General features: G+C 41.4%; 1 pseudogene; it reads left to right on the forward strand.

Moving 5' to 3' along the window:
- The first annotated feature begins 2,559 nt into the window (after positions 1–2,559).
- On the forward strand, positions 2,560–6,604 carry LOC115920719 (annotated as a pseudogene).
- The last annotated feature ends 1,925 nt before the right edge of the window (positions 6,605–8,529 follow it).

The following is an 8,529-nucleotide window of genomic DNA, read 5'->3' on the forward strand; positions in this document are numbered from 1 at the left end:
GTTTCACGAACTAACACTCATCTTTTTTCTCTTATTTCTTGTTTATTTAATACACAAACGAGTGAAAAACAGCAGATTTAATAATTCAATTCATCAAGTGTCCACAACGAGAAACCCAACTGAAAATACTCTGTTGTTTTGACGCAAAGTGTTGTTTTAGAAGCGTTCAACTTTAGTTGCCGTTTTCTCCGATTGCTAGTTTTTACTGGTATGTAGATGGGTGTTACTTCGTGGTGTCGGTGACGATATGGAGTGTTTTAGGCATTTTAGTTTGAAATCACTTGGAGGAAGTTTCATTACTCGTTAATCGTTTCGTAACAGCGTTATGTTTTGTCTGTTTTGTTATTTTAATTGTACAAATGTTTACAGCTTTATAGTTATGTTGTGTTGTATTCCACAAATAGGAACCAAACCCAGCTGGGGAAGGGTTGCAACAGTGAAATTAAAGTTCAAATTATTTGGCAGGTGGGTTTACAAAGAGTATCCTTTTAAATTATATCATGCTTTGCCTCTCCTTATGTCTTGTACATTGGAAGGCAGACGACATTAGGAAAATGAATTGGTCATTTTTGTTAAACCATTCAACCTGGCTCCATTTACAAACGTCACTAAAAAGTTTTCCAAAGATCATTATACAAAGGACAAGCTAAAAGAATATGCACTACGGTCTCGACATCAAGTAGACAATGTGGACATAACTTTTCCTGTAGAGATAACCAGTGTATCTACCAACTTCAATCATCAACTTGTGAGCTTATACTATTTGTAAAAGTCACTTTTATCTATATCATACATTCGTGGCTTGATATCAACTTCAGTCATCCTCTTAAAAGTTCAAACAAGTACTCCGATGTCTGTTTGAATCAATTTGTAAACTGTATGGTCTACAGAAACACGGAAATATGACTAAGAGTCCACATAATAACGTAGCAGTGTTTTGAGTAGGCAATTCATAGGCGCAGCCAGCGAGGGGAGGGGGAGGGCTGGTATCGATGGGGGCGCCCCACTATTTGATTTTACGGAGGCCAAGTGTCCGGAGAAAAAAGCCGCGTCTACATTTCAGCACGGATGTGCAAGTGCCCTTTTCAAGAAATTTTTAACACCCCCCATCCCAATAAATGACCTTGCTACGCCCCTGCAACTGGTTATTTGCATGTTTGACTTGAAAGAGAGGATACGCTATTTTGCATAATGGCTTGACAATGCACGAAGTAAGAACGATAAAGATACTATTTTATTCTTCTAAGTGTGCTTCAGTTTCAATATTGCGAATTGAATTCGTGCACAGGCGAAACTGTTCCGAGTCTGAACCGAGCCCCTATAACGTCGATATCCCGAACAACGAATAAGACAAAATATTTCAGAATATCGGTGAAGCGTCCAAGCAAACGCTTATAGTCACGCCTCCTCATACGGCACAAAAATCAATTACAAGTTTCAAGTCCATTCAGTTTCAAGTTTAGCGTTCAGCCATTATGTGACCTTTGACAAAGGCCCTCCATTTTCATTTTTTCATCATATACCCGTAAGCATTTTTCTTCTGCAACCTATTGAAGTCATTTACCTTAGTACGCATGCGCCTGGAACAAATCACGTGATTGAATGTTCCTTTGAAAGTGTCTATCTTAAAAGGAATGTACAACATTTGCCTTTGTTACAATTTTCAAAAATGAATGGATTTCGAGGATTAGTATGTTGTAGCAAATTTCGTTAATTGACTTGTTTCACGTTTTGGGCTTGTAGATGCTGGAAAACCAAGAAAACCATTCGTGTTCTTGTAGTCTGGTTCCCTGACCCACTTTGGATGAAACAGAGCAGAACATTTATAGACTTTGGGAAAGTGTAAGGTATAGAGAATCAGTCTAGCAGGGCGCGTACCCCTTCCACAGGTGTGTAATCAATTGCCAAAAAAAGCGGAATAACTTAATATGAAAAATTAGGAGCATTTAAAAAAAAAAGTTTTCTTCCAACGCTGGTCGGCCGATCAGCGTTGGGAAAAATACATTTTTTTCTTGAAAATGTCAGTACACCGGGAGCCACGATTTTACAGGATGCTTTTAGACTGTCATTCCCTAACAATCCAGTAAGGTATTTCGTGAAAATGTGACCATTTTATTTTTGATGTTTGCAAATATTGTATCTTCCCTTTAAATTACACATTTATATTCCTGATTCATGACTCTATGGATTTTTTTAAAAGCGAGGTTATGTTCGAGAACCATTCCGTTACCAACTGACGCATGCGCATAGTAGCCTAGTCTTTGACTATAATTAGGAATTGCATTTAAAAAATGATCTTATTCATGCTGCCACCATAATTATCAGTCATGTTCGCTGTATCCAAAAACAGTACTGAATTATAATTTGTTTGTGCGAAAATGAGCCAGTTTTTTTCCCTTCTAGCCTCGCTTTGGTTACGTTGATTTGAATGGGGAAAAATCACGATGGCCGCAACATGATAATGGTCTTTTGCTACCCGTGAATTTGCCAATAAGTGTGTTAGTCAATATTTTAATGCAGTGTTCTTGTCAGAAAACAGGGAACGTTGGTAGTGGCGTCATGGGTCAAGGTGGCGCTGTGAGCTGTGTGGTGACAATCGCCATTGGCGTGGTCCTTCTCATCATAATCCTCGTCGCCGTATCCTTCCAAGGTGTGGAATATTACGAGGTAACGTGAGATCGTGTAGAACGTTTAACGTGCTGTGCGTGATCACGCTAAGCGTCACAGCATTGCACGGTGAATGGCATGATCACGTCCATCACGATACTGTGTAACGATGTTTAAGGCGTGACAAGGTTAAACTCACTGTGATTGAAACTCACTGTGAAAGTTGGACATCATTGGCAAAGACTCCAGCTAATCAAGCCACCAATATGCAATCAATTAGTGGAATGTGTAAGTCTTTCACTTTATAACTTTTTGATTCAGCTTAATATCGTCAATGGGTCTTATACGTGTCCGGAGAAATGCACGACTTTTCCTGGCAACGATAGTATTAAGACAAGTTTTAACATTCTGTTTCAGCGATTGGAGTGGGGTTATTCCTTGAGTTATAAAAACACCTCAGAAAAGGAGAAATGCTGCGGTCCTTTGAGAACACACACCTTTGAGTCTGTTTTAAACATAGGCCAGTATTTCAAGACGTATACAGTATCGATTTCGACACTGAACATATGCGACCTTTTCGGACTCGATTAATCGAAATTCTTCGTCTCGGTAAATTGGGCAGATGGGATTTGTGAGGCGTAAAACTAGCGGTACCGTCGATACCAGCATTGTTTACCAGGCCGGGCATCACTACATTGGTCTCGATGCCGAATTCAAGGTGTTCAAAGCCGACGCCCACATGGTGAGCTTGGAATCGATTGGAGTCTTCACCAGAGATCGACTTGAGGTGGGAAGGATTTAATTATTTTTTTCATCATTTTAAAATTATTTGAATGTTGTACCGTTGTCATATGAAAATCCGACTCCTATGAAAATGGGACTCCTTTTTCCTATTATTGGTAATCCCTCGCACGTGCCATAGTGACAGGTCACTCTCCCATTATGTTTCTAAAATAGCATACTATCGTACTTACGCATGCGCGATACTACCAATGAGTCCATATTTCATGGAGTCGGATATTCACGCTACACCGTAATAGAAAGAAGAAGATGCTGGCCTCAAAACCAAGTGACGGACCCAATTATCGCTGACCGACCGATGAGCGACAAACCGATCCGTGACCAATCAACCGACCGACCAACCAACCCACTGACAGCTGACAGGCCAATTGATTCACTGACCACTTACTGATGGACCGACCAACCCACTCCCGACCGACCAACTGACAGACTGACTCACTAACTGACTGACAACCGCTGACTGTTGCTCATGCTCCAAGCGACTGATTGACCAATAGTAAACAAGCAAACCACCGACCATGTTCCTGAATTTACAAGCAACTGACCAATCGACTGACTGAACGAACGACAAACAAACAAACTATAAGGGCCAATGAATTGTAATGTTTTATAATGCAATCCTTGGAAATGCACCTTTGTATCCCATTTAACCCGCTTTTCATTTTTCGTTTTGTCATTTCGAAGAGTATGTTGTGCCTTTTTGGTTTTATGCTAATGCGAAATTCCATATTCATAAGCAAAACTGTGATGTCATTTTAGGCAGAAACCTCAATGTTACAGCTATTTCAGCACCAAAAGTTGCCAGAATTTGAGCTATTTCTCTAACTTTACATTTCTTTGGTGATTCATTGTTCTGTCAGTACAGGGCAGTAAGCCAATGAGCAAATTTTTCACACAATTATTTCAATAAGCAATGTCGGTTCACATTTGAACAGAAAACCCCTAAACCGAACAGTGTCTTCCGAAATGACATCGCAGCAAAAGCACCCTCGGTTGTCCGAAAAAAAAAAAGCATGGACAATTTTTAATGTTTAAAGAAGTTCACTTTGCAATAAAATTTAACAAAAAAAGATGTCTAACATTGTCCATGCATAAAAGACATTTTGAATATTGCACTAAACATGTTTCTGAGAAAAAAAATCACTTCATGGACCCTTAAAGCAGTTACCATTCAAGAATTGGACAACAATCTTTGCACCCCTCCTCTGTCTTCCAGGTCAGTCTTGACTGCACCTTCCAGTACTTCCTGCGTCCGAGGACTTGAAGTTGCTCCACGACACCTACGATCTACAGTACGAGGACACGCTCCGCAACAGCGCCGTGGACGCGCTCAAGGGGGCCACATCGGCCTTCTCGCCGCGGGACTTCGGCTCCGATCGGGCCCTGATCGAAGAGACGCTGTTCGCTGCCATCAGGAGGCGGCTGGGAGGAACGTGCTGTAAGCCATTCTGTCAAGACCTACCGGAAGGTAGGTGCATTTTGGGTATTTTGTGTACATTCCGCTTTCCTACACAACAAGTTTGGGCTGGGAGCTATCTCAGTACTTAAATGCACATTGTAACATGGATTTAGAGGTGGAACAAAATTTACCAAAGATCAACAGTTCGGGTCAATATTTCATGGAACTCCTTAACAAAATTTAGCTATTTTTTTTTTAAATTATCCTAGCCAAACTAGTATGCAAGGTTACTTGCAACCTGTTCCTGTAGCGTATCTTGGGCCCAATTTGCCGGTGGAGGTGGGTTGGGCAATTTGGGGCTTTATGTTCGGTGGAGGGGACGCTCATTTATTTGATTTGCAATAAAAGTTTCATTTTTGCCTTCCCCAAAATTTGAAATTGGTCGCACTTGGGGTGGGGGTCTCGAGCCTAGAGCGGGTAGGAGCGTGGCGCCATTGCCCCTCCCCATAGTTACATTACTGACTAGCTTCTCAGCTGTTTCATACTCCGATCATAAGCCTCTGTACTAATGACGTCACACTTAGTTTACATGTGCACTGGCCTATGGAGCCAGTGGGGCCCACGGTCCACTGAGCACCCTAAGAAAGCACACGCGTAAACAAAGTGTGACGTCATTAGTACAGCGGCATATTAACTCAGCAACTTTTCCGATTAAATCTGCCAACCCGAGTTTAGTAAAATTTCATTAATTATATAAAATTATTCGTCTTACCTTAGGATGCGAGCCAGGCTGTAAGCAACCCGAGGACTGCACTGACGAAGACAAGGGCCTGTACGCCGACGTGCGCTACTTCCAACTCGGCTACGTGAAAATCCCGAAGAGGTGCTTGGTCGTAACCTCCAGACGCTGACACAGCTGGAGGATGGGGAGCGGGAGATTTATAGACAGCGGAACAGCTCGTGAGGAAGACTACGGAAGAGATAGTAGGTTGAAAGATAGAAAGCAGCATCATTCAAATTGCATAGGATATGATGTTGTTTCAGGTTGTGAAAAAGTAGGACTTGTCTTGTGCTGCATATGAAAATTAGTACTTTTTTAAAAACTCATTATGTTGTTTGAGACATGCCCGTTATAGAAAAGCCAACACAGCAACTTTACACAATGATTGTTGACTCGTGATTGACTTGTGTTTTGGACTTTTGATTTACTTTACCATCGGGGATGTAGTCGAGTCCTTCATAAGCCCAGTCACAGTAAATCAGCTCAGTGACAAGTCCAGTCGTAAGTAAAGTGATGAACAATAACAAAGGATACCTTTGTCAAAGCTCATTTGAATAGCTTCAATTTGTCACTTGAATTGGGAGTGGAGGACTTGCGATTGACCTACAGGGACTTGTAATTGTTTAGACTACATCCCTGCTTATTACAACACTGCAGATATTTTTGTAAACCAACAATTGGCACAATAACTCAAACTATTTCGTCCAACCTCTGCATTTGTATTGCTGCAGGTCACAAACATCGAAAACGCTGCTGAGGAAATTTTCCAGAATGCAACAGCGCAGGCGGCCCTGATTGGCTCCCGGGCCCAGGCGGATTCGCGCGCCAAGGTGGAGAATTCCCACAGCCTCGGTCTGGCCCGTATCTACTCCGATCTCAACATCACGGAGCAGGATCAGAAGGCATCGCTGAACTACATCCGTACGCTGAGGGACCACAGCACGGTCTTCCTTACCGTCAACTTCAACTCTCTGGTGACTGGGCCAGTCTATGGATCGTCCAATGGCGGCAGATAAAATGGTTGGATGGGAGAGGGCGCCCCTCGGCGTCGTATGAAATGTTGACTCTCATGAAACACGTTCTTTTTTTGCGAGTTCTCACTAGTCCATACCCTGAGGCATGCGCAGTTCTGTCAAAGAGTCCTGTTATTGAAGGCATATTTTTAAAGTCTCCTGGAGCGGCGTCTACGTGTCCATTTTAAACCTGAAAACGCATAATATTTTTGAACCTTTTGCATAAATATTAACATTTAATGTGCAGAATTTATGTCTAAATTAAGTGCAGAGCTGGCAGAGGTCATTTGAAGAAGGCGTGTCCCAACCTCCTTCCCTGTGTCTATTTTATCTTTAATTTCAAAAGCAGTGAATGCAGTTATTGGTAGTAATAATTGTGGAAATGCCCCTGCATCGGGAATGAGGTTGCGCGTTGCTGAGCAACCCTGATATTGAACTTGCTTCAACGTACAAATTCTACACACATCCACCTCGAATAATTCTATATTGACAAGTCGAGTCGGCATGCAATGTCGTCTTCACAAGAGTGGTGCATCTCATTACATTAAGCATCATGCATTGTAAATATTAAGCACAACACTATTCTTCACGGCTAAATAATGCAGTATAGCGAATTTAAGATATGAACATGCTGACTTCTGACGATGGTAAAGGTTTCCCTTGCCTGGTATGTGAACAAGTGAACCTATCCGAAAACAGACTTAATGAAGTGTCAACAAGAGAAAAACCTGTGTTCCCGTTAGAAGGTCAGTTATAAAATAACGGCCAATTATTTTTTTTTCTCAGTATAGTCTTGTGACTTTCCTGGGCTAGTATCATGAAGCTATAGATTATAGAATACTACAAGCGTCAGACAGAACGTGACTAGTTTTACAATGTTTTGTCAAATACATGCATACTTGAATATTTTAGTCCTTACAAACATATTTTTATTGATCAATTTAAGATATTAAAGAAAAAAACATGTTTGCCAGAAATTGGATTTTTTTTTTAATATTAACAATTAACTTTGTGTAGTGTCCTCTAAACTGTTATCATATTTGCAAAGTAGACTTAACAATACAAATCATAAATGAAAAACGAAAGAAAAAGAATCGGTGCGAAAATGCCGTGGTAAAATTCCCGATGTTATCCCACGCCAATCGGAAAACAAATGATCATATTTTCTTTTTGTCACACCACATTATTAATACAAGAGTGGCCCTTCAGGGTTTCACCTCATCAGAACGATATATCACCCTCAATACCAATATTCCATAACCTGCTTTCGCAGCGACAAACGTGTGCCGCCATTTCTGTCCGGGAGGCCGCCCGGATTACCAACTTTCCCCTGCCGACCGTCCAAAGTGGAAAAATTTACGCCGCGCTGCGCTCGCTTTGACTCGGCTAGCTCTCTCTCTCTCTCCCTCCGACATGCCGGTCGCCCCGTCCTCTTTTTTCTCTCTATCCGCGCCGACTTGATTGTTGGATGCCGCCTACAATTTTCCCGCTAAGCTTCTTCTCCCCGCCTGCGATTTTTTGTTGTTGTCGAATGTCTACTTAAAGCAGGGGCAATTGAAAACCATGTTTCTAGTCCAAAAGCTCATTTTGACAGTTTAAGACAACTCTCTTTTTCTTGGATGGGTTTATCATGTAGGCCTATGTCTTGAAGAATCTTCCGGCTTGTCTATAAAAAAAAGTCATCTTGATGGATATTCTGAATTCAAAATAAAACAAGTATGATAGTTATCAACATGCCAATTAATTTGCTATTAATGAAGATGACTAACGCAAACATAACCATGAGGGCGCTCTTGACCCAAAATATTGAGGCGCTCGTCGCAATTGCTCGTCGAGCCGTCACGAACTCCAGAATCACATCTTGAACAAAAGATATTTAAGGTTAAGGGAAAGAACTAAAGTTATTTTGGAAGGAGAAACACGTTTTT

This window comes from Strongylocentrotus purpuratus, unplaced genomic scaffold (assembly GCF_000002235.5).
Source record: "Strongylocentrotus purpuratus isolate Spur 01 unplaced genomic scaffold, Spur_5.0 spur5_contig_122, whole genome shotgun sequence".
NCBI lineage: Eukaryota > Metazoa > Echinodermata > Echinoidea > Camarodonta > Strongylocentrotidae > Strongylocentrotus > Strongylocentrotus purpuratus.